The sequence below is a fragment of the Cynocephalus volans genome, chromosome X, assembly GCF_027409185.1.
Source record: "Cynocephalus volans isolate mCynVol1 chromosome X, mCynVol1.pri, whole genome shotgun sequence".
Classification (NCBI taxonomy): Eukaryota; Metazoa; Chordata; class Mammalia; order Dermoptera; family Cynocephalidae; genus Cynocephalus; species Cynocephalus volans.
Window position 1 is genome coordinate 22,542,441 of NC_084478.1, and position 27,521 is coordinate 22,569,961.

At 33.4% G+C, this 27,521-nt stretch overlaps 1 long non-coding RNA gene across 1 annotated transcript in view; it reads left to right on the plus strand.

The window, feature by feature from the left end:
• The first annotated feature begins 930 nt into the window (after positions 1–930).
• The window catches only part of LOC134367694 (uncharacterized), an 82,817-nt gene continuing 56,226 nt past the window's right edge, over positions 931–27,521 (plus strand). The window contains exon 1 of the long non-coding RNA XR_010022437.1: positions 931–1,063. This is a non-coding gene — a long non-coding RNA (uncharacterized LOC134367694). The remainder of the gene's footprint in view (positions 1,064–27,521) is intronic.

The following is a 27,521-nucleotide window of genomic DNA, read 5'->3' on the forward strand; positions in this document are numbered from 1 at the left end:
ACATTTCATAGAATTTCAAATTTATTGGCATGTAAATGCTTATATTTTGTCTGTTTCCAGATTCTGTACTGATATTTCTTATATAAATAATGTCTTTCTTCCATTTTTGATTAATGGATTCTTTAATCATAAGACAGTGTTCTCTACTTCTAGTTACCTTCCTTTCCGGAAAGTCTACTTAGTTTGGCATTACTCTACCAGTTCTGGTTGTCTTATGCTTAATTTTACGTGATATGTTACCGTCTGTACTGTTACTTTCAACCTTAATGTGCCTTTCCATGTAATTGCCTCTCATTTAGCATATAATTGGGACTTACTTTATCCTAATCTGAAAAACTCTGCATTTTAATTGGAATGTTTAGACTTTTGAAAAATTCATGTTTATATTAATATTGTTTCATTTAAAGTTGGCCATTTTGCCAGTCTTTTTTATTGATTTTTTTTCATCACTTTTTATTTGTCTATTCCTCCTTCCGTGTCTACTTTTGGGATTATTGAAACTTTTTAATTTTTCAATTTAAATTCCTTCATTTTATTTTTATTTGAGGCAATTTAAAAATACACCCACCCGTTTTTTGCCACATCCTTCCTTCAAAAGTAGGGTTTATGGCCCTTTGTCTGGACTCTGGAGAAAGCTTAGTGCCTCTGGTCACGCATACAATGCGGGCAGTTGTGACATTACACAAATTCCTGGGCTGAAATTCTATCACCCGCCATTACCAACTGCCACCAGCGGAGGGCGCCGTCGTTGCCTTCGCGCCGGGTGCTCTTCCGGATTCCCGAGATTCTCAGTTCCCATCACGGGTCACTTCCAGCAGCCAGAAGGACTTCAGGTAACAACGCAAAGTACAGGTTGTCCCGCCACAGATTGTCTCGGGTTTGTTTATGTGGACTTGTGCTATTTAACTCTCAGTTTGAAAGGATAATGTTGCCTCATGTAGAATTCTGTGCTGACTGTTTTATTTTTTCTTTCAGCACTGGGAAGATTCTGCTCCGTTTTCTCCCGTTCTGCATGGATTCTGTCTCGAAGGAAGCCGTCTTTCCAATCGTCCCTCTGGGATAGGTAATGTATCTTTATTTCTCAGACGTTTTCACTTGGTATACATTTGCTTACTTCACTGATATTCTGTATATTTCATACAGATGCCTAACATATAGTTTAATAAAAAAAATTCAAAAATTCCAGCACCTATGGTGTCAAACTAAGAATTCCATTTATGTAAATGAAAATAAAACATGTTTTGACTGACAATCACTACAAAACACAGCAAAAGCAAGGGAAAAGCTCCCATGGAGAAACATCTCATTTTTATTTAAATGGATAAATATCTACAAATTATATACAAAATAAAATAATTTAAGCACATTCCCAAGAAAAACCTAAAAGTTGTTTTTATGATTGCTCATGTGTTGCTGATATTGACATGCATGAGGAAATGCGTGGGAAGGAATGAAAACTTTTTATAAAGAATAACGAAGTGACACTTGTATTACCTATAGCAAAATATTTGCTTTGTCAAATCATATTCCGTGTCTGAAATAGATTAAATATAGCACACATAGGAGTTGATTCACTAACAGGCAAAAATACAGAACATAAGTGAAAGTGAGAAGAGTATACGCACAAGTTCAATATATAAAATTTTTGGTGTTTAAAATAATTTTGAATTATAAAGTGAAAATGTAATAATAAGAGACATCAAACAATTTACACAAAATAAGCATAAATTTTAATTAACTCTTAAAATATGCTTAATAATTAGTACAAATTAAATAAATTACAAGATGTTTCTTTATCTTGATAACAGAATATCAGGGGAGTATAAAATAGTACTGGTGTTTTAGAAATTAACTTAGCATTAGCAAAGTATTTTTTTACCTACTTAAAAATAATACTGCCTTTTAGGACTAAGCTAGTGATTGTTTTCTAAACAACTACCATTTGCTTTCTTTTTCCTTTTAGTAGTACAGAATGTAGTACAGAAACAGTTAAGAAGTCAAGCTGAAATGTAGAACTAGAAAATAGAAAGGAAAGAAATAAGAAAAAAAAAAACAAGTTTAAGAAATAAGAAAAAAAGTGATTGTGATTCACTTTAAAGAAGCCGATGTCTAACTAGTCAGTGAGATCATTAAATAAAAGACTGTAGGAAAATTTGCACAAAGAATGATCTTTTTATTGTTTCCCTTGGATTAAATGTCAAGTGTTCTATAAAAGTTTTTTTTATATGTTAGTATCTCTGTTTTCATGATATCAGAAAAAATGATAGCAATCTTTAGAGTTATAGTGACTCAAATTTGATCTGATAACCATATCGAAAAAGTCTTCAAAATATAACCTTGTGCAGTGTGGTTATTGTGCTCTTTTTTATGATTTGTATGAAAAATGTTTTAAGAATTCCTATTCTCTGAAAAATGTGTCTTGTTTAACTGTACGGTATTCATCAATCTTGATTAATTCATTTATTAATTCTACTGCATTATCTAGAAGTTGCTTTTAGATTCTCTGCAGGCATAATTATGCAGTGGATAATGGCGGGGCTCATTTCATTGTTTCCAAACTTCATGCTTTTTTAATATCTTTTCTTGCATGATTTCCCTGACTAAATAGAACTGGTGGTAGTAGACATCCTTGTCTCTATTTTGATATGAAGGAGAAGTTTTTCAATATTTCACCACTTATTATATGTGCTGTAGTTTTCTAGGTTTGGGGGGGTTGTTTTAAGGAGAAAAAACCCTCATATGTAGGAGATAAATTATATCAAATGACTTTTCTGTATCTGCTTTCATAGTGACCTGATTTTGTTTGTTTGTCAAAGATGTTTGATTTGAAAGTGTGAAACCAACAAGAACAGCCTTCCTGTATTAAATCCAGCTTGTTCATGGTGCATTGTAGTTGTAGTGTCTTCGAATTCTGTTTGTTAAACGTAAAGTTTTAATTCCACTTAAATTTTTATGTTTATTCTGAGGAATACAGACCTTTGATTTTTTTCATATGATGTCTTTATCAGTTTGGTGTCAATTTTAAAGGGTCCTATAAAACATTTTGGGCGGTTTTTGCTGTTTCTCTCCTTTTAAGAGGTTGTGAAATATTGGATATTATTTAATTCTCAAATATGGGAAAAATCAGGAATTCTAGGTGGAAGACTTGGAATTCATTTATAGGAAAGTTTCCCTATAAATATGCAGTTTACTGAATAAAGAATCCTTGAGATTTCCTACTTTAACTATTTTGCTATTTTTTTAAATTTTATCATTTCATGAATTTCAAATTTATTGGCACAAATTGGCTCATAACGTAATGCACATGTGTTCAGTATCCTAATGATGATTCCTCGTAAATTCCTGCTGTTGATAATGTGCGTCTTCTTTTTTATCACCTTGATCACTGTTGCCAGGGATTCATCACATTTTTATTCTTTCACACAAAAAAAGAAAACTCTTGCATTTGTCTTTTCTTGTTTGTTTTCGGTTTCATTAATTGATGTTAACTTTAGTTTTTCATGCTAAAAATTCTGGTTTAAATTCCTGAATTACTTTTTAATTTTATGAAAAAATATTTTTAAATCTTAAATTTGCATGATTTCATCTGTTACATTAATGCTCTAAATTTTCCATTAGACATGTATTTTGGTATGTACCACACAATTATTTAGAGCTTGAATGAGGTGTAATTGATTTAAAATAAACTGCACAAATTAAAATAAACGCTATATATTTTGGTGTGTGTGAGAGAGAAACCATCACCTCAGCTAAGATTATGAGCATATTTATCCCTCTCCCCAGATTTCCTAGTGTACTTATGGACTTTCCCCTCGTAATTCCGCCCAAGCCCTCCCTCCTTTGCCATGCTACGCACATTCCTGTATGAGTCTGTTGATGGACTTGTAATTTCTTTTTTTCTTGGATAAACTTCAAGAAGTGGAATGGCTGAGAGGTGTTATTTCAGAGATGTTTGTGGTCAGTGTTTTTAATTGTAGCTCCTCTAATAGGTGAGCAGTGATATCTCGCTGTCACTCTAAATTGTATGGTGTACACGAGTCATTACTTTTTCTTTCATAGTTATCACCAATAAATGGACTGAATGAATCACAATCGTGATGCTTATCCTTTCCCCACATTTAGGCTTTTGCGTATATGTATTTTTTTAAATCATATGCTTTATTTTCTGTGTGAAATACAATAGAAATAATTAGAAAGCTGAATTAATATTACTTATTTTAGTGAGCATTTGCTTTTGCTTCTGAGAGGCAGTCAGCAGGCACAAAGTTCATCTCATAGTTCATCTCAGAGAATTAGTCCTTTTGAACTGGATGTCAGGTTTTGTGAGGTGTGTTCTATTTCTGGTTGGTATTGACATTTAGGGCATAATCCCTCAGGGATGCCAAATGAACCCTTGGGTGTCTTTCAGAACTTTTCTCTTTGGTTCACCATTAGCTCTGCCTGTGTCCCCTAAGCTGAGCTTTTGAGACTGCTGGAAGCTCTGCTCAGCTGTTTAGTTTCTAAACTACACCTTTTTGCTTAGCGTCTTGGCTTTGTAATCACCTCATTTGAGTTATCATATATTTTGAGTTAAAAAGAGTTACCAAACTTGGATGTCATCCCCTGGGCTTCTCTTCTGAGATCTTGTCTCTTCAAATGTTTGCTTCCTTGGGTTTGTAGTGCCTTCAAATAATATCTCTAATGTCTTCAAGTTTTCCTAGTTTTTTCTCAGCGAATGGTTAGCCTGGTAGACATTTAGTTGTTTTTCCTCTGATACCAAATTAACCTAATCTTTATAAAAATAAGGTAAATTTTCTTTAAAGGCAGGTAGTCTTCTGAAGAGTGGATCTCTTCTGTCTTTTTCTGCTTAATGTACTGCACTTAAATGTTTTCATTGATTGCCTAAATGTTTCTCCAGTTGCCAACATGTGCCAGGTATGGATCATGTGGTGGGGGTACATTATTGAGGTATGCCATAGTGTAAGACAGACAAGTAAGTTTGGAATATATTATAGGATATAAGTTTTGTGGTAATTTTTAAGCTACATTAGTAACCAAAGTGTTACCTATGCCTCTTTGTGTTGTGAGTTATGTTTACTGGTTGAAATAGAGTTTGGCAAATGAATCCTTTACTTATCTTGGTCTACTTAGAATTAAGAAAGTAGCAGTTTATATAAATGCAACCTCCTAACAGGGAAATTCCATTTATCCCCCCTTTTCTTTGTGGTCTTTTTGTCCTATATTTTATTTAAATGTCTTGTGGAAATTTTCCATTATTTTTTTAAATGAGAAACTTGAATATTCAGTTAAATGTGTAGATCTTCATCTAACATTTCAATGAAGTTTATAAATCATATTTTATATTTAAAATATTACTTAACATTTTGCTTCGCAAAACTAGTTGTATTGTTAATGTTCTAACTTTTCATTTGAATTCTTTTTTGACATATTTTTTATGTTGTACAATGTGGTTTAATTTTTACATGTTTAAAATTTTCCAAATTTCTGTCTGTTGTTGATTTGTAATTTCAGTGTGTTGTGCTAGAAAACATACTTTGTTGCATTTCGGTATTTTTACTCTGTTGAGGTTTTTTCTGCGGCCTAGTATGTGGTCTACACTGGAAATGTTCCATGTATACATGCAAAGGATGTGTATTCTGCAGTTGTTGGATGGAGTATTATACAGGTGTCTTTTGGGCCTTCTTATTTTATGATGTTGTTCACATCTTGCATATAATTGTTGATTTTTTGCCTGATTTTGTGCCTACATGTTCTGTTCTGCCACTCCAGCTTTCTCACAGTTGTTCATTGTATGGTGCTTCTTCCATTCTTTTACTTTCAGCATATTTGCAACTTTGAATATAATGTGTCCCATGTAGACAGCATAGAGTTATATGTTTTTTTATCTAGTCTGACAATCTTTTCCTTTGCTGGGATTGCTTAATCCTTTCACATCTAATATTGTGCTTGATATGGTTGGATTTGTGTCTGACTTTATTTTGGTTTAGTTTTCTATGTGACTTATGACTATTTTTTCCTTGTACTCCGCATTTACTTCCTTTAATTAAGTAGACTTTTTCTGTGTACCATTTTAATTTCTTTAATAATTTCTATCATGCTTTCAGGTTATTATCTTAATGGTTTCTCTGTGACTTACAGTATAAATTTTATCAAAATCTAGTTTGGACTTACACTATTTTTTAAATTTGAACATTTAGTTTTACATAATTGTGGGGTACAGTGTGTTGATTCAATACATGCATATACCGCCCAATGATTCACTTAGGACAGAGAGCATAGTTTTGTACTCATTAGTCCACCACTTCTGAGATTTACACAAAATTAATCTATACATCCATTCTATACATCCATCCAGTAGGATCCAGAATATTTACTACCATTAAAGTCCCTCATTTTCATGCTGTTTTTTATTCATATATTTTTGTATGTTACACACCCCAAAATACGTTTATGTTTATTGCTGTATACAATCTAATGTCCATTGAAGAAGGTAGAAGAAAAGAGAGTGAATTATATTTGTAGAGTTCATTTGGTTTTGTATTAAACTTATGTACTACTTCTGAATTTTTTCATTTGTTTTCTGTGAATTTGTTACCATTTGGTCTTAATTTCTTACTCCTATGGGGTTTCATTCAAAAGCCCCTTTATCATGTGCTTATTGTCAAATATATTACATTGATATATGCTATATGACCAAAATACAATTTCTTTTATATTGTTTTGTGCAATTGTCCTTTAAGTCAGTTATGACTAGAAAGGAACATCAGTAAGTCACTATGCTTTGTTTAATCATTACCTACACAATTACTATTATTGGACATCTTAATTTTTTATCCATACAGATTCTACCTGCTGTCTACTATCACTCCTCTCCTGCTAAATAACTTCATTTAACATTTCTTACATTGCAGGATATTAACAGTAAATTATTTGTTTTTATTTATCTATGAAAGTTTAAATTTTTCCTTCATTTTGAAAGATGGCCTTGCTGGAAACAGGCATCTTGGATGACAGTTTCTTTTTTCTTTCAGCACTTTGAATATGTCATGCCAGTGCATTCTGGCAGCGTTTCTGATGAAAAATAATCTGCTGGCCTTACCCATGACCACTTCTATGTGCTGATTTACTTCTCTCTTCCTGCTTTCAATATTTTCTCTTCATTTTTGGCTTTCAGCATATTGACTCTTATATCGCTTGATGTGAATCTCCTTGCATTTAACTTCTTGAAAGTTCATTGGGTTCTTAGGTGTGTAGATTAGTGTTTTTCATTGAATTCTGGGAGGTTTTTAGCTATTGTTTCTTTGAATATATGTTCTATCCTATTCTCTCTTGCCTCTTTCTGGTACTTAGTTATGTGTGTACTGGTATTCTTGATTGTGTCCCGAATTTATCTGAGGCTCTGTTCATGTTTCTTCATTCCTTTTCCCTTCTGTTTTTCCAATTGCATGATTTCTATTGATTTATGTTCAAGTTTGGTGATTTTTCTTTGTCATCTCAAATTTCCTTTTGTAGTCATCTAGTGAATTTTTAATTTTGTTAATCATAGTTTTCTGCTTCAGAATTTCAATTTAGTACTTTCTCAAAATAAGAACTTCTAAGTGTTTATTAATATTCTGTATTTGATGTGTCATTACTAATAGTATATCTCTTTAAATTTCAAAACATGGTTTTCTTTTGTTCTCTGAACATATTCATAATAGCTGTTGTAACATCTGTCTGCTAGTACAACATCTGGGTCCCCTCAAAGGCAGTGTCTGATGTTTGCCTTTTGTCCTTTATATGTGTCACACTTTCCCATTTCTTTCAATTTCTCATAATTTTTTTTGTTGTTAAGAAGTGGACATGTTGCATAATATAAGGTAGGAAACATGGACATTTATCGCCCAGCTGGCTTGGTGCTGCTATTTGTCTGGTGTTTGTTTGGTGACAAAACTGGACTAATTTTATGAAGTCTGTTTCTACTGCAGAGTACGGCTTCTGATATCCTTTCTCAGATATTTCCCCATGTTGTCATCTTCTAGCTTGGCTTTTTGGGTTCTTCGTCTGGTCAGCATAAGACACTGTTTTGTCACAGGTTTTATCTTTAAGCTTCTTACCAAAAGGGTATTCATCCTTTACCTTTGGTTCTGTTTGTGGCTTGGGTACTGCTCTCATGGTTCTGGGTTTGAAATTTTACCTTGTTCCTCAGCATTGGAAAGATTGCATACCATATTTCTTGTTCTCCGTGGATCCTGCTAAGAAGGCAGCTGTCATTTAAATCATTGTTCATGGGTTTGTAATCTATATCTATTTCTGTGAAGTATTTCGTGGGTTTACATTAGCTTACTTCATTAATATTACTTATATTTCACATAGGTGCCAAATATACAGTTTACTAAGACTTCAAAAACTTCAATATAGGGCCGAGCCCGTGGCGCACTCGGGAGAGTGCAGCGCTGGGAGCGCGGCGATGCTCCCGCCGCGGGTTCGGATCCTATATAAGAATGGCCGGTGCACTCACTGGCTGAGTGCCGGTCACGAAAAAGACAAAAAAAAAAAAAAAAAAAAAAAAAAAAAACTTCTATATATTTTATGTCAATGCAGGTTATTCCATATGTGCAAATAGAAGGTAATTTATTGGACAGTAACAATAAAGCAAAGCAAAAGCAGAACATATAGCTGGTATGAAAAATAAGAAAAGCCAAAAAGCAAACATTTAATTTTATCTTCAATACGTAAAGATATCTGCATGTGCACAACTTGAAATAAATTAAGCACATTTCCACATAAAATATCCAAATGGTTTGTTATTCTTATTGCTGATCTGGTATTACTTGTGACTTGGATGAGAAATTGAATGAGAAATGCCAAAACCCCTTGAGGGAGAATAAGGAGGTGACACTTGTATTGCAAAATATTTTATATCTAAGGCTATTCTACAGCATTCAGTAACATTAAACTTTGGCAAAACCATATCAGAAGTGATTCATAGAAATGTAGCAAATATCAGAATCTATGAGTAGCAATCAGAATCTATCAGCATGGACATGTACTTTCTGTGGACAGATAGAACAGAGGCCAATGATGAGAGGATATGCGTAACAATTCGATAGGCTTAATATGTAATAATTTTGGTATTTAAAATAATTATAATGATAGGTTAACAAATGGACTTAACATTGCATCTAAGTACTGATGTACACACAAGCTAAGTATAAATTGGCAATTACTCTCTTAAATATGCTTAATACTTAGTTCAAGTTATTCATAGCAAGACTCTATATAATATCTTGCTACGAGGTTGTCAAAGTGGTATAAAATAGAACTGGCTTTTTGAAAGTCATTTGGCTTTTTTTTTACTTAAACTTCTATAATGTAATTCACCTTCTAATACCACATCTGACACAATTATTCACACATGTACATGAAATTATGGGTCCGAATATGGCAAAACTGCTATTTCTGAGTAAATTATGCTTTGTCTGTACCATGAATACTAGGTAGCTTTTTCAACCAATTTAAAGCTAGACTTATGGAAAAAAACTTCCAGGATATATTGCTAAAAAAGAAAGCAAATTGTAATTTACTTTCCAATCTGTGCACAATTTGTAAATATACTATTTATGTGAATACATATGTGTGTGTAGATCTATTAATACACACAGTTCGCTGCTAGTCATGGTTACTTGTGAAAGGAATGGAGATCTGCATTTTGGAGAGTGTTCAGTGAGCACACGATGTATGTGTAATTAATAAATGAAAAACCAAAGAAATTGACAAAAGGTGGCATATGCTTTTCTTCTTTTTTTGAGTTAGTGCAGAACAGGAAAAGAAGCTATGCTTAAAAACTACAGAATTAGAAGTTTCACTGACATTAAACGTCAAGTGTATTATATAGTTTCCTTTATATTCAGGGGCTTCTGTTACCGTGATATCGGAGAAAATTGACAACAATGATCAGGGTTATGACGACTCTCAAAGTTTATGCAATAAGTATATAGAAAAAGCCTAAAAAACAAATCCTTGTCCTCTAGGGTTTGTCTGCCATTTCTGATGATATGTATACAAAGTTCATTAAAAAACTGCTATTCTCTGACAAATGTGTTTATGTTTGACTCTTTTGTGTCCATCAATCTTGCTAACGCTTATTAATTCTAATGCATTTCCTACAGATTGCTTTTAGATAGTCTGGAAACATAAACATGTAATGTTTTAATAGTGATGTTTGCATATCTTCCTTTTAAATTTCTGGTCTTTTACATTTTCTCTTGCATTATTGCCCTGGCTAAGACCACCATAAAATGTTGCGTAGAACTGGGGACAGGAGATATTGTTGTATCTTTTCTGATTTCAGGGGTAAATTTTCAATGTTTTTCCATTGAGTAGGATATTTGCTGCAGTGTTCTGAGTTTTAGTTTTTAATCTTAAGTGTGGCAAATTATGTCAAATGGTTATTCCCTTTGTAATAGTACATTTTTTTCTTACTTTTTAAAAAGTGGTTTGATTTCAAAATGTTAAACCAACAAGAATTCGTTCTTGGATTAACCACAATTTGAGCATTGTGTTTTATAATTAATGCATCCTTGATTTTTTATATCAAACATAAATTGTCGTTTTCTGTGGTTTGGTCATGCAGGATATGAACGTTTGATTTACTTTCTTATAATATCCTCATCAATTTGATGTAAAGTTTACAAAGTTCTCCTATAACATTTAGGAGAGTGTTCTTCTATTCTGCGGAAGACTTTGAACAAGATTAGTGTTATTTCTTTCTCATTATATGGAAAAGTTCAGGAATTCTGGCACTAAGACATAGAATTCTTTTGTAAAAAAGGTTTTTTTATAAACACTACTGATTTAATAATTGAAGGAATATTGAGATTGCCCACTTTTAAAATTTTTTGTCATTCCATACACTATAAAATTTGTTAGCATAAAATTTATATAAATATCAATTTGTAGTATTATGTGTTTGTCTACAGGATTGGTAGTGGTGATTCAATCTACGTTTCTCGTACTGGTAATAGGTTTCTTTTATTTTTCTCCATAATTTGTGCAAGGGATCTGTCAATTTTATATTCATTTCAATAAAAACTTTGGGATTCGTCAATCTTCTCTGCAATCATTAAAATTTCATTCACTGATTTAATTTTATTGTTTCATGTCTTCAATTATTTTTATAGTAAATTACTTATTTTTCAATTGCTTGAGGTCAGCTGTCATATCTTAAATTGTCAGTATTTTCACTTGTGCAATTAATGCTATTTATTTTCATTTGGATATATTTTGGGTCAATTCATACATCGTAATAGCTTTATTGAGGTGTAATTCACTTAATAAACTGCACAACTTTTAAATGAACAATATATGTTTTGAGATATTATATATTGTGAAACAGTCACCATAATCAAGATAATGTAACTATCCATCTTACATACTTTTCCAATTTTTACTTCTAATGAAAAACCTTATTTAGAAAACTCAAGAAGAGAAACTTGGTTTATTGTATTCACCTGGCTTTTGCTCACCTTGTCCTTCCTTCTTCTTGGATATTCCACGATTTCTGATTTTTTAATTTCTTTCTGTTTAGAGAACTTCCTTTAGCTAATATTTTAGGGTAGTTGTGCTGACAATAAATTCTCTTAGTTTTCTTTCATCTGAAAATGTCTTGGTTTTCACTTGATTCCTGAGGATCTTTTCAGTGGGTTTAGAATTTCACATTTCTTTCCGTTCAGCACTTGAAAAATGTGGCACTTTCGTCTAGCTTCCCTGGTTTTTGATGATAAATTCAACATAATTAGAATGTTGTCATATTTTTTTTCTCTTTTGGTAAGCCATTTCTCTCTTGGTGCTTTCAATTTTTTTTTTTTTTTTTTTTTTTTTTATCTTTAGTTTTCAGAATTTTGGTCATGATGTATCTTGGTCTGGAATTCTTCAGGTTTATCCTGGGAGAATATTGTTAGGCCTTGTACATATAGATTTTGTTTGACAAATTGGGAAGTTTTCAGGCATTATTTATAAAAGTATTCGCAGTACTATACTCTGTCCACTCCTTATGGGATTCTAATGACAGGAATGTTAGAACCTTTGTTATTGACTCACAGGTCTCTGAGACTTTGTTCTCCTACCCACCCCTTATTCGTATTTCCTTTCTGTTTCCTGACTGGGTAATTACTCTTTTTCTGCCTTCAGGATCAATGATTATTTCCTTTGCACCACATCAGCAGGGGAAAAGTGAAGGCACGGCCTCTGTTGCCAGGTGATTGTACAAGTCCAGATTCAACCCTTGGCCTCCATGGACTCCTGAGTGGGGGATGTTCCTCGTTACTCCTGTGTAGGGTTGGAAGTTCTGTCCCCCCACTAGGCTTCCACTAAGAGTGGCAGGTCACAGCTCCTCTTGTGCATACTACTCACACCATATAGAGTGACTTCTTTAGCATGGGCTGTGGTGAAAACTGTTACTCTTCTCTGAGCTTCCTCTGACGGCACATCAGCAAGAACGGGAGCAGTATATCATTAATTCCCAGAGAGTAGAAGTCCAAACTTTCTACCTGCTCTCCATTACCACTGTGGTGTGGTGGAGGGTGCACTCTTTAGTAACAGCAAGTATAAACGTACCAGCTTCCAACTGCACCGCTATGGATGCCATGTGATGGTGATTTGAGTTAACTAGGTAAATACAGCCTGGTCTGGGTGGACCTTAGATAACATAGTTAAAGATGGGAATTCTATTTTGTTGTGATGTTTTGCTTGAACAGAGTAGTTAGCTCTACTCAGTTATTAATTAAATAAATAATCGTAAATAATCGTGTATTTATTCACATATTTTACTTAATCAGAGCTTTTCACTTCTTCCTGCAGTTCTTAGTTTGCACCAGGAGAGATAACTCTACCCTCACCCTGAATGACTTCCTTTAGCGTTACTTCTTTTACAGTTTTCCCAGTGGTAAATTGTCTCAAGCTTGGTTGTTTCTTATTTCACTCTCAGTGAAAGCATAATTTTTCTACATATGGAATTCTCAATTGACAGTTTTACTTTTTCCTTCAGCATTGGAAAGATGGTGCTATATTTCTCCTGTTCTCCACTATAACCACTGATTTTATTTTCTTATCTTTCTTATAGTATTGATTTCGTGTAAAGTTTATACCAGTCTCATAATATAATTGAGAAGCATTTCTTTTATCCTAAATTTTTCTCTAATTTCATTTTTTTAAAGAATTTACTGATTTCATGTAACTTGAATTTTATCAGCGTAAGGTTGCTTAAAATATTATGTGTATGTCTCAAGGATCTGGACAGATAATTCTCCATTCCTGGTAATAATGTCTGGTTTTTGTGTTGATAAGTGTCTCAAGTGTTCATCATTTTTAAACCTATTACAGAAAAGAAAAACAACAAAAGTAACATCTAAAAACAACTTTTGGATTTGTTGATTCTGCTTTTTGTAACTGAAAATATTTCATCCATTGATCTTAATTTTGTTTTTCATTTTTTTCAGATTAAGATTACTGGGTAATTTTACAAATACTTGAGCTTGATTATCAGATTTACAGATTTTAGTACTTCCTGTTTTAAATTTAATGATCTGAAATTTCTTTGCGACACATATTTGGAGCATACTGCACATTTGGAACAATTCTTTGAGGTATAGTTGATTTAAAATAAACCACAAAATTTTAAAGTCATCAAAAAAGTTTAAAGACTTTCATGTGTTAATGAAACTGTCATCACAATCAAGATAACATAAATATCCTCTCCTCTTCCACCAAGGTTCCTTATGAACCTCATATTGTTCCCTTCTCATCTTGCCAAAGCCATCCATCCTTTCCTGTGTTATGGATATTCTTGAAGGTGTCTTTGTATGGATGTAAATTTTTATTTATTTATTTATTTATTTATTTTTTAATTTCATGGAACTGAAAGGCTAGATCACATGATAGTGGTGCCTTTCAGATACTTTAGAATTTGTGTAAATGTTCTGCAGTGAACATACTGTGTGTTAAATTCTACCAGCAGTGTAAAAGAGTCACCTTTGATTAGGTACTTGTCAGCACTGATTATGGTTAGTATTTTTCATTGTTTCTCATTTAGCAGGTGTGTAGTGGTATCTCACTGTTGCTGTAAATTGTGTGGGAATCACCAAGTCTTAGTTCTTTCTGTTCCAGACATCCTCATTATATGGAGAAAATGGATTCCAATCCTGATGCTAGTCCTTTCCCACCCCATTCGCTTTCTGCATGTGTGGGTACTTTTGATTGCAGGCTGGATTTTCTGTATGAAATAGTGTAGAGGTAACTGGAGTTTCTGGGTGATTTTATCATTCTCTGGCATACATTTGCATTTGACAGGCAGTTAGGGTGGGGACAGTTAATCACACTGCAGTCAGAAATTGAGTCCTTTTAAAGCTGGATCTCGAGCTTTGTGTGGAGTTTTCTATTTTAGGTTTATATTGACCTTAGGACATAACCCCTTGGGGATGCCAAATGAACCCTTGGTTTGTTTTCTGTGATTCGTTTCTTCTGTGAACTGTCAGGTTGAACCTGTGTCCTCTTGGTTGGGTGAGACTGCCAGAAGTCTTTCTCAGCTGCTTAGCTGCTCAGCTCCAACTTTCTGCTGAAGCCTCCTGGAGCCTCACTCACATCCTTGGAATCAGCAAAAGCCTTCAAGGGAGAAGCGGTAACAAATGTGAGTGGTTCTCATGACAAAGGCTTCTCTCCTAATTGAGACTGTGTCTTTTTGAATGCTTTCTTCCTTTGATTTGTGGTGCCTTCAAACAACATCTTTAATATCTTCCAGCTTTCCTAGTTTTTCTCAGTAGGATGTTTGAGCTGAAAAGGCTGGTGTGCTATTAGAGCAAGTTTTTTTTATTTCTACAAATGCTAGTTTTTGAAATAGTTTTGAATCTGTACATTTTATTTCTTTTATAGAAAGTTAATTCAGTCTATATGTCCATAAGATAAACAATTGCTGTTAAGGCAAATGATCTTCCTAAAGAGTGCATTTCTTTATTATCATTATACCTAGTTATTTTAAGTTAAATTTTTTATAGATTCAATAAATTTTCCTGTAGTTTTTAGCATTCACCAGGTATGAGTCCTATGATGCAAGTACTTTCATTGAAGTACAGTCTGTTAGGAAACAAAAACAGTAAATAATGAATATAATAAAAAGCTAAGTTTGGGGGATTGAATTATACAGCCACAGTAACCAGATTACTACCTACACCGGGACGAATGGTTGCTCTAGGGATTGGCATATCAACCTTTATCTTAGCCTAGTGTACTTCGAGTTATGTTTGTACCACTCCATGTAAATATACCCTCATGACTTCGTCCTTTCTTTTAATCCTTTTTACTTTGTGGTCTTGTTGTCATATATTTTACGTATACAATACTGTTTTTTTTTTCGGTTTTTGCTTTATACATTGAAATGCATGTTAAAAATAATTGAAAAATTGTCTTGTATTTCCCCATACATTTTATTTTATTTATGAGTAGTAGACTTTATGTTATAGCAGTTTTAGGTTTGCAGAAAAATCGAGCAGAAAATACCACCTACACACATACAGACTTTATCCTATTATTAATATCCAGCATTGCTGTTACAGTTATGAACCAATATTGATATACTATTATTAAGTGAAGTTTACATTAGGATTCCCTCCCTGTGTTGTATAGTTCTATGGGTTTTGCTAAATGCATAATGTCATGTATTCACTATTGCAGTATCATACAGAATACTTTCGCTGCCCTAATAAGCATCTGTTTTCCACCTATTCATCGGTGCATCTCTCTCTCTCTCCTTGTTACCCTCGTAACCACTGGTATTTTTTTTCCTGTTATCTCAAACATTTATTGTTTCTTTGTGTTGGGTGCATTCAAGATCCTCTTTTCCAGCTGATTGAATGTATACAATAAATTGTTGTTAATTACAGTCACCCTGCAGTGCTATAGAACACTAAATCCGATTCTTCCTACCTAGCTCTAATTTTGTATTTGTTAATCAACTCTCACTATCCCCTACCACTTTATCCTTCTGCTAAAAACTTGTTGCTTTGCCCATGGAATTGTCACCCCACGTCCCCTGAGTGACGGAGCCACAAAGGATTACTCATAGCCCATCTCTTCTGAGCAGTGAGAAGCGCCGAAGTGGTTAACTTCCCCAGAACCCTCAAGCGAGAGGCATCCCTTCCTTAGGAAGTCAACCCCGAATTGGGGTTCTCTTCCTGCATTTATTTTCCAGAGCAGGAAGTTACAGGAAGAGAACAAAGGTGGGGTTATAGTTTAACAATATTGGCTGGTACCTTTCAGTGAAACAAGTCAGATGACATGCCCTTAGACAATTAAGTGATCCACCACCAAAAGCTTGATCTTAGCAAACATTCCTTCTCTTTCCAGAAATTTTCCAGTATCTTCACATAACAATCAGTAACCTTTCTGTCCTTGAGCCAGCAGCCTTGCTGTTCCACAAATCTTTATCTTACAGCAGACTTTATAGCCTGAGGAAAATGTCCAGTCCTCTGCAAGGTCAATATTTGAAACTGCACGGCTTTAGAAAACCAGGACCTCTGAAGAACATTTGCTTTAAGAATCCTCTGCAAAAATTCAACATGGTAAACTCTGGTAAGCACCATTCTTATCTCTACTTACCCATGATCAACTTTCTTTGCTTCCAGATATGAGTGTGAACATGTAGTATTCCTCTTTCTGCTCCTGGCTTATTTCATTTAACATAATATCCACCAAGCTCACACATGTGCCCATGTCAGGATTACATTCTTTTTAATGGCTAAATAGTATTGTGTGTTTACATAGCTCATTTTCTTTATCCATTCATCTGTGGATAGATACTTAGGTTGATTCCATATTTTTGTGATTATAAATAGTGCTGCAATAAAAATGAGTGTGCACACATCTCTTCGAGATACTGATTTCCTTTCCTTTGTTTAAACGTATATCCAATAGTGGGGCTGTTGGATCATATTTTAATTCTATTATTAGCTTTTTGAGAAACCTCCATCTTGTTTTCCATAATGGCTGTATTAATTTGCATTCCCACCAACAGTGTGTAAGAATTCCACTTTCCGTGCATCCTCGTCTGCCTTTGGTATTTTCCATCTTTTAATGTTAGCCATTCTAACTGGAATGACATGATATTGCATTGTAGTTTTGATTTGCATTTCCCTGAAGATTACTGATATTGAGCATTGTTTCCTATACCTCTTGGCCATTTATATGTCTTCTTCTGAAGCATGTCTATTCAGCTCATGTGCCCATATTTTAATTGGATTATTAGTTTGCTTGTTTTTTGCTGTTAAGTTGTTTGAGTCCTTTTTATATTCTGGATATTAATCCTTTGTCAGATGCATAGCTTGCAAATACTTTCTCCCATTCTGCAGGTTGTCTCTGTTGATTTCTTTTCTCTGCTGTGCAGAAGCTGTTTAGTTTGATGTAATCTCATTTGTCGGTTTCTTGGTTTTTGTTTTTATTCTTTTGTTGCCTGTACATTTGAGGTCTTGTTCATAAAGTCTTTTCCCAGACCAATATTCTGAAGCATTTCCTCTATGTTTTCTACAAGTAGTTTCATAGTCTTTGGTCTTACATTTAAGCCTTTAATTCATTTTGAGTTTATTTTGCATATAGTGAGAGATAGGGTCTAATTTCATTCTTATGCATATGGGTATCTAGTTTTCCCAGCACCATTTATTGAAGTGACTGTCCTTTCCCTAATGAATATTCTTAGGGTCTTTGTCCAAAATCAGTTTTGATTTGATCATCACACACCATACACAAATACTCATAAGTCAACTCTGAACCCCATAAATATGTAAAAATACAAATAATAATAAGAAGAAATCATTTCTGGGAAATATATAATTTGTGATGTGCAACAGAAAAAAAATTTCTCAAGATTTTTAAAAAATTATCAATAAATTATTTTATAATCTGAAAAAAGAAGAGAGGAAACTAGTTGGCTGTAAATATGTGGCTTTATTTCTGGGTTCTCTATTCTGTTTTATTAGTTTCTAGTCTTTTTTTATGCCAGTATCATGATGTTTAGGTTTCTATAGTTTTGCAGTATATTTTGAAGTCAGGTAATGTGGTGCTTCCAGCTTTGTTCCCTTTGCTCAGGTTTAATTTGGCTATTAGGGTTTTTTTGTGGTTTCAAACAAATTACAGTAGTGTTTTTTCTATTTTGTGTGAAGAATGTCACTGGCACTTTGATAGGGATTGAGTTGAATCTATAGGCAGCTTTTGGTAGTGTGGTATTTTTCACATTAATGATTCTTCCAATCTGTGAATGCGGAATGTCCACGTCTAACCATTTCTTGATGTCTTCAATTTCTCTCATCAGTGTTTTATAGTTTTTCTTCTGCAGATCTGTCATTCCCTTGGTAAAATTTATATTTAAGTAGTTTATGTTTTTTGTAGCTGCTGTAAATGGGATTGCTTTCGTGATTTCTTCTTCAGGTTGCTCATTATTGGTGTTCAGAAACTACTGATTTTTGTATTTTCATTTGTATCCTGCAACTATATTGAATTCATTTATCAGTTTTAAGAGTTTTGGCTGGAGCTTTTAGGATTTTCTACATATAAGATCATGTCATCTGCAAACAAGGACAATTTGACTTCCTCCTTCACAATTTGCATGACCTTTATTTCTTTTTCTTGCCTAATTGCTTCAGTACTGTGTTATGAGCGGTGAGAGTGGGCATCGTTCTTAGAGGAAAAACTTTCAGCTTTTCCACATTTGTGTGATATTAACTGTGGGTGTGTCATATGTAGCCTTGATGGTGTTGAAGTATGTTCTTTCTATACCCTGTTTGTTGGGCTTTTTGTCAGAATGGGATATTGAATTTTATAATAAATTTTCTGCATTAGTTGAGATGATCGTTTGGTTTTTGTCCTTCATTCTGTTGCTGTGATATAACAAGTTTGTTGATTTCCATTTGTTTAACAACCCTTTTGCATTTTAACTGAAGCATAATTGATTATACGTATTTTGGGGGTACAATCCCACTTCCGGGAATATACCCAAAGAATGAAAATCATGTTGAAGGGATACCTACGCTCCCATGTTCATCACAGCTTTATTTACACTGGAAGAAATACAGAACCAACCTAAATGTTGAACCATTCTTGCATCCCTGGGATCAATCCTAAAACAGACAAGAACAAAAACAAGAATAGAAAACTATAGGCCAATATCCCGATGAAAAAAGGTGCAAAAATTTTCAACAAAACGCTAGCAAACTGAATCAAGTAGCCCTTTAAAAAGATCACTCACCACGTATTTTCACATCTTCTTTTTTGTGTGTGTGCTCTTCATTTTTTTCCTTAATTTTTAATTTACATGAAGTGTTGTTTCACTATAGTCTGAAGAACTTGCTACAGTATTACTTGCCTTACAGGTTATCCAGCAGCAAATTGTCTCAGGTTTGATTGTGTGGAGGTTTCTTATGTCATTCTCAGTTTGGAAGGATAATTTTGCTGGATACAGAATTCTGAGTTGACAAACTTATTTTTTCTTTAGCATTGGAAAGATGCTGGTCCGTTTTTCTCCCACTCTCCATGGATACTCTTGAGAAAGCAGCCATTGTTTACATCATTATTCCCAGATAGGAAGGCAATGCATTTTTATTTCTCTGGCACATTTAATTTTACTATTTGTCTTTTAGCTGTTTAAGTATGATGTACCACATGCATATCTATTTTGATTTTTGGGTTCCACTAAACTTGGATCTGTAATTAGAATATATTTTTCAAAAGTTGGGAATTTTTGACCTCTTTTCTATAAATCATATGTTTTTTTCCCTGATCCATTACTCTTCCTACTCATATTGGACTCTGATTAAAGCATATGTTTGATGACTGAATATTATCTAACAGATTGCTACAGGTTGCTGTACTTTCCCACAGTCAATGGGCACTGCAAGACCTCTGTTATTTCCATTCCTCTCTTAGCCTCACAGCCACTGCCTGCTATGCCTTGATGAGTCTTGTGCACATGTTCAGCCCAGGCCCTGACCAAGGACCTATTGTAAACTTCCACACATATTATTGCCTTGGTCCTGTGAACAGCTCCCTCATCTAGAGTGTCGTACCACGTAAATATCAGCTGCACAGCAGCCTCGACTTTTAATCTCTGTTTCATCAGCTTAACAACTCTGCCATGCTCTACCTGTTTCAAACTCCCTGCCATAGGTGAAATTGCCTCATCCAGAGAGCCTGGGCGAACATAAATCTCACACCTTGGCAATAGCTTGTGTCAGTGAGGAACTCTCATACATAGTTTGTGGAAAGAGAAATTAGAGCCAGGACTCTGGCACAATTTTGGCAGATTCTATTAAGCTGAATAGATACATACAATATGACTCAGTAATTCTACTCTAACTTACATAGTTATCCTAAAAATGCACGTCTGTGCCAAAAACATGTATAGAAACACTAGTACTTAGTAGCTGGATAAAATCTAAAAGTTCACCATTTCTAAGAATGGGTAAAATAAGGTATTTTACACAATGTACTGCCACTCACTAATGAATATGAACAGACTTCTTCTACATACAAACTGTTGTTGTGACGTGATCCCTGCCAGCGCATCCTGCCATGCACTGAATGGAGCAGGGTCTCAGGTCACGTTGGAAAGGCTAACACATTCCTTGGCTATTTATTGTCGTCAGTATTTCCAATAACACCCCTCTTTCTGATTCTAATTGGCTGGTCCTGCGATTTGGGCAGAATTCTTTTTGGATCCAGGGGAGAAAGGAGCCTGTATGGGCCAAAATAGGTTGTTATGCTGGTTTTTGAGAAATACCAGGTCTAGGTCACCTTCTTTTGTAGGGTGGGTGGTCATGAAATGCCTGCTGCTCTGTTATTCCTTCACTTTGCCTCCACTTAGAAGCCTGCCCTCTTCTAACCACTGTTCAGAGTTTCTTTCTAGTTGTGTTTTTTATTCTTTCCAGGGTTTTTGGCTGTATCTAGTGGAAAGGAGCAAGGAGAGACAAGTATACATTATTTGGGGCAGAGAATAACTTCAGCCTAATTTTTTTGAGTTTTACCAATCTTCAGAATGACGAGTATTTCAGGTTTCTTAATGGCAAATATACTCCATCATATGGGTCTAGCACATTCTGTTCATTCATCAGTTGACAGACATTTGGGTTGTTTTTACTTTTTGCTATTATGAATAATGGTGCTATGAACAATCGGATATAGTTTTTGCATGGACATATGTTTTTAGTTATCTGGAGTGGACATATAAGGTTGGAAATTCTGGGTTATATACTAACTGCCTAACTTTTTGAAGAATGACCAAACTGTAGAGCTATATATGAGGATTTCAATTTCTCCTCACCAATACTTATTATCTGTCTTTTTGGTTATACGAATTCTTTTGGATATGAAGTAGTATACCATTGTGGGTTTGATTTGCATTTCCCTAAGGACTAATGATGTTTGACGTCTTTTCATGTGATTATTGACCATTTATATATCTTCTTTGGAGAAACGCCTGTTGGAATTCTTTGCCAACTTTTTAAAAATTGGATTGTCGTTTTCTTATTGAGAACGTTCTTTTCATATTCTGTATGCAGATCCCTTATCAGGTATATGATTTTTAAAGATTTTTTCTTATTCTTTGTTTTGTCTTTTCATTTTCTTAATGATGTTCTTTGAAACAAAAACATGTTCAATTTTGATGAATTACAACTTATCAGTCTTCTATTTTATTGCTTATGCTTTGCTGTCATAATTAAGAAACGATTGCTTAACCTAAGGTAACACATGTTCATTCCTGTACTTTCTTCCAAGAGCCTTTTAGTTGTAACCCTTACATTTAGATCTATGATCCACTTGAATTCCGTTTTCTATGTGATGTGAGGTAAGGGTCCTACTTCTTTCTTTTGCATGTAGATATCCAGTTGTCTCAATACCACATGGTGAAAATATTCTTTTCCCATTGGTGTATTTCCATCATAAAAATATTTATACTTGCAATCTATAAATATGGTTATTTCTCATTTATTTAAATCTTTAATCATTTCTTTCTACATTGTTATGAGATTTTTGATCTGTAAGTCTTGCATTTTTTTAATTGAATATATTACTAAGTAATTAATATCTTGTGATGTAAACAATTATTTTTCTTAATTTCAGTTTTGGCTTATTCATTGACTGTATAGAAATAAAATGGATTTTGTGTATTTCCTCGTATTCTGCAACCTTGATGAAATTGAACATTGTTCTAATTTTTAGTGGAGTTCTGAGAATTTTTTATATACAGTTTAATGTCATCTGCAAGTGGAGGTAGTTTTACTTCTTTCTTTCTAATCTGTATACCTTATGTGTCTGCTTCTTGCTAATGCATATTGAATAAAGTTGGTCAGAGTGGACATATTTATCTTGTTCTTGATATTAGGTGGAAAACATATAGTCTCTCAGTAAGTGTGATATTAGCTGTAGGTTTTTCGTTGATGCATTTTGTCAGGTTAAGGAAGTTCTATTTTATTCCTAGTTTCTTGTCTTGTTAGGTAAATGTGTTGGATACTGTCACGTGCTTTCTCTGCATATCTTGAAATGATGGTATGATTTTTGTTTTTCTGTTAATATGGTGTTTTATAATGATTGATCTTTGGATATTGAAGCTATCTTGTATTCTTAGCATAAATCCTACTTGGTCATAGTGTATAATCCTTTCATATGTTGCTGGATTTAGTTTGCTGGTATACTGCAAAGGATTTTTGCACCTGTATCCATAAGAGATACTGGTCTATACTTTTCTTGTGATGTCTTTGTCTGGTTTTGGTATCAGGGTAATACTTTCAATAGAGAATGAGTAGGGGATTGTTCTCTCCTGTTAAATTTTCTGGAACATTTTGTGAAGAATCGCTGTTAGTTATTGTTTAAGTGTTCTTTAAAATTTTCCAGTGAAGCCATTTGGGTATGGGCTCTACTTCATGGGAAGAAATTAATTTCAAATTACTAATTTAATACCTTCACTTGTTGTAAGTCTATCTAGAATTTCTTTTTTTTTTTTTTTTTGCGCAGTTAACTAGTTCATGCCATTCTAGGAATTGGTCCATTTTATGTAAGTTATCTAATTTTTAGCATGTAGTTGTATATAGTAATCTCTTATTAGCCTTTTTTTTTTTTTTTTGCAAATTTGAGAGTGATGTCCTTTGTTTAATCCCTGATCTTAGGTATTTTAGCTTTTTTTTTTCAGCATTTTTTCTTTTGTATTTTATGTGGGAACTTTTCTTTCGATGTATACTGAGGCTAATTCCACATATTTGAAAATGGACTAATTGAAGTATAATTGACATACAAAAAAAGTGCAGTTTTTAAATGTGCAATATGATGCAGTTTATAATATGCCTACACTAATGAAATTATCAGCACAATCAAGATAATAAACATAACTGTTATCTGCCAAATTTCTGTATGGAGTTGTGTAATCACCCCTCCTGACCCTCTCTTTTTAAATTCAGTGTTATTGTTAATATAGTTAGTTTTAAAGTTGTACATCTTGCCATTTGTTTTCTGTTTTTCCCATCACTTTTTATTGTTCTGTTCTTCTTTTTATACCTACTTTTATGGTTGTTAAATTTTTAAATTATTTGATTTGAATTTCTCTTTTGGATTGTTACCTGTGGTGGTTTAAAAATATGCCCACACATTCACTGACATACATTCCACCAAGAGATGGGGTTTGGAGATGGCCATTAGCTCAGTTGGTTAGAGTTGAGCCCTATAACACCAAGGTCATGGGGCCAGATCGCAGTACCCACAAAAACCAAACCAAACCAAACAAACAAACAAACAAACAAGCGAAAGTCATGAAAAGAGAAAGGAGATGGAGCTATGGCCCCTGCTTGGATTCTGGACCAAGCTTAGTGACTCTCTCAAGACCAGTAATACAGTGCAGCAGTTGTGATGCTACATAAATTCTTAGACTGAAGTTCCAGCCCACTGCCATTACTAACTTCTGTCAGTAGAGGGCGCAATCTCAATCTTCCTGCCCAGGGCTTTTCTGGCCTATGGGATATTCTCGGTTTTCATCACGTGCCACTTCCTGCAGCCTGTAGAACTTCCTGTAGCAACAGAAATTACTGACAATTCAGTGACAAACTGTCTCAGGTTTGTGTATGTGGATATGTCTTATTTCTTAGTTTGGAAAGAAAATTTTTCTGGATATAGAATTCTGTGGACTGTTTCATTTGTTCTTTCAGCACTGGAAATATTGTGCTCATTATTTCTGGTACTCCATGGATTCTGTTGGGCAGGCAGCCATCTTTAAATCGTCATTCCTGGACAGGTGATGTATCTTTAGTTCTCAGAGAGTTTCCTTTTGAATTGAATTGCTTTCACCCTTCCTGACCTGCTCCTTCTAAAGTCAGTGTTACTATTAATATAGTTTGTTTTAGAATTGACCATCTTGCTGTTTGTTTTCTATTTGTCCCCTCACTTTTTTCCTGTCCCTCTTTTTGTACCTACTTTTGTGTTTATTGGATTTTTTTATTATTATATTTAAGTTGTTCTTTTAGATTTTTATCTGGCAGCTTAAATTTTTCAAATTTTAATAGCTATTTTCAATAGCAATTCAATTCAAATTTTCCCATTTGTGTAAATAAAAGGATAATTTATTTTATTGTAAATAGCAACAAAACAAAAGCTAATAAAACCCCACGTATAGAGAAAAACAAATGTCAAACGCCCCATTTTTTAATTTCTCACTAAAAAACATTAAAAATCTGCATCAATTATATGTACACACATTAAATGAATGTAAGCACATTTACAAGCATATATTAAAGTCAATCGTCATAATTGTGGATCTGATGTTAATGTTGAATAGTGTGAGAAACTGTAAGATGACACACTTGTGTTACCCATAGCAAAATAATTTAAATTACTTTATGTAATATATAATAACTTTATGCTTTGGAAAACATGTTCTATTAGTGAAATGATTTATGTAAACAGAGTGCATATCAGAACCAATTCAGTAACAAGGAATGTATAGAATGTAAGTGAAAGTAACAATTTATGCATATATTTATGTACATAATATGTAATAATTTTCGTATGTAAATAATTATAAAATGACACACTCTAATAAATGATATTAGTAAAATTCATATATGAAATACACAATAATAAGTATTAGTTGGCTATTAGTATCAAAATACTTAATAATTAGTGTAAATGAAATATCAAGATATCACATTGTTATCCATTGATACCAGATTCTGGAGAGCACATAAATACTATTGTTTTGGAAATCAATATGATATTTTTACGGAATATTTTAAATTCACCCATCCTATTCCACAGTAGTTGCCTTTCTATGACTGTATTTGACAGAACTCTTCTTGAAAAGTGCATAAAAATATGGATATCAAAAGGCAAAACTGCTATTTTTAATAAAATAAGATGAGTTGATACCATAAGTACTATGCAGAATTTACACCCAATCAGGTAAATCTTTAATAATTATAGAAGATATCTTCATTATATAGTGTTAGTGAGAAAACAAGCAAACTCTAATTTTTCCACGTGTTCCCATGTACATAAATGTATTATTTATGTATGTATATAGTGATATGTATATGTGTTAAATTATGCACTTCACTGCTAATCATGATTGGTCCTGTGAAAGATTATGAGTCTGTATTTTTTGGAAATTTGACATTGAGTGAACATTTTATTTGTAATTAATAAAGGAAAATAAAATGTTTACGTGACAGCATATTACTAATGATTCTTTTGGGCGATCTTTTTTTTTTTCTTTTAATGACTACGTTACAGTACAGGTAAGAAGTTATGCTTAAAGCCAGAGTTGGAACAGAGGTATAAAGGAAAAAAAAACAATAAGAGAAATATCGAAAATTTATGTGGAGAAATAATTTTTAATTTAGTTGTGATTGATTTATAAGAAGCTGACCTCTAATTAGTCATTGAAATCATTAAAGCGGAGGCCATAAGAGAAATTGTCACAAAGAATGATTTGTTTGTTGTTCTGCTAGGATTAAATGTCAAGTGTAAGCTAGAATTTACCTAATATTCATGAGCCACTGTTGTCATGATATCAGAATAATTGACAACAATAATTAGGGTTAAAATCTTCTCAGTTTTTATCTAATTAGTATATGAAAAAAGACTTAAAATATAGCCTTGTTGTGCAGGGTTTTCATGCCATTTCTTATGATATCTGTAAAATAGCGAGAATTGTTGTTCTCAGAAAAGTGTGCTTAGATTTAACTGTATGAAATCCAGCAATTTTGCTGGATGCAGTTATTAATTCTAATTTATTACTTGTAAATGGCTTTTAGATATGCTAGAAACATAAACATAAAATCTGTGAACAAAAGTGGGTTCATTTCTTCCATTCCAGTCATTACACATTTTTTTCCCTGCATTTTTGCCCTGGCTATGACCTCTGTAAAATGCTGAATAGATGGAAATAGTAGACACCCTTGTCTCAATCCTGATCTCAGGGTGAGCTTTTCAACATTGCATCACTAATTATGATATTTGCTGCAGTTTTCTGAGTTTTTTCTTTTAACCGTAACTGGATGGTAAATTTGTCAAACGATTCCTGTGTATTTGTTGTGATCATGACATGATTTTGTCCTTTGTTTTGTTAAGGAGATTGAGTATGTTAGACCAGTAACAGTCCATTGGATTCACCTCAATTCATGCGTGGGGTATTATAATTGAAAGTGTGTTTGGATTCCATTTGTCAAACATAAGAATATTTTTAAAAATTTTGTCTTGATGCATATTAGCCATTGATTTTCTTTTATTCTAGTGTCCTTATTAGTTTAGTGTAAAGTTTATAGTGATCTTACTAACATTCTGTGGAGTGTTTTTACTGTTTTTATTCTGTGGAAGAGGTTGTGCATGTTTGGTATTCTTTGTGAAATGTATGTCAGAGTTCACAAAATCAGGGATTAGGCTGTGGAAACTTTGTAGGAAGGATTTTCACTATGGGCTTCAATTAATACACATAAGTATCCTTGAGACTTTCTGAATTTCTTATTTTGTAAGATGTGTTTTTTTTTTTTTTTTTGGAATTTTATCATTTTGTATAACTTCAAATATTATATAAGCATCACCAGCATCTTTAATGATGATCTACTCTACATTTCTGGAATTGAAATGCATGTCTTCTTTTTCTATCTTTTTTCCCATCAGTCTTGTCATGATTTATAATTTTTGAACCTTTTCAAAAAGAAAGCAATTAAAAATAAACTGACTTTTGGATTTGTTGATTTTACCTTTTTCTTCTGAGTTTCATTAACTGATTCTAATTTTATTATTTTATTTCAATTATCTTTTGGTTTACATTGACTCCCTTGTTCCCAAGTTTTGAGGTGGCTGTCAGACCTTAAATTTTCAGGATTTGGTCTATTGCTTTTAATGCTGAAATGTTTCTTTAGACTCATATTATGATGGGTACTACACATTTTTAGCAACTTTATTTTGTTATAGTTGACATAAAATTAACTACAGAACTTTGTAATAATATAACGTTTTGA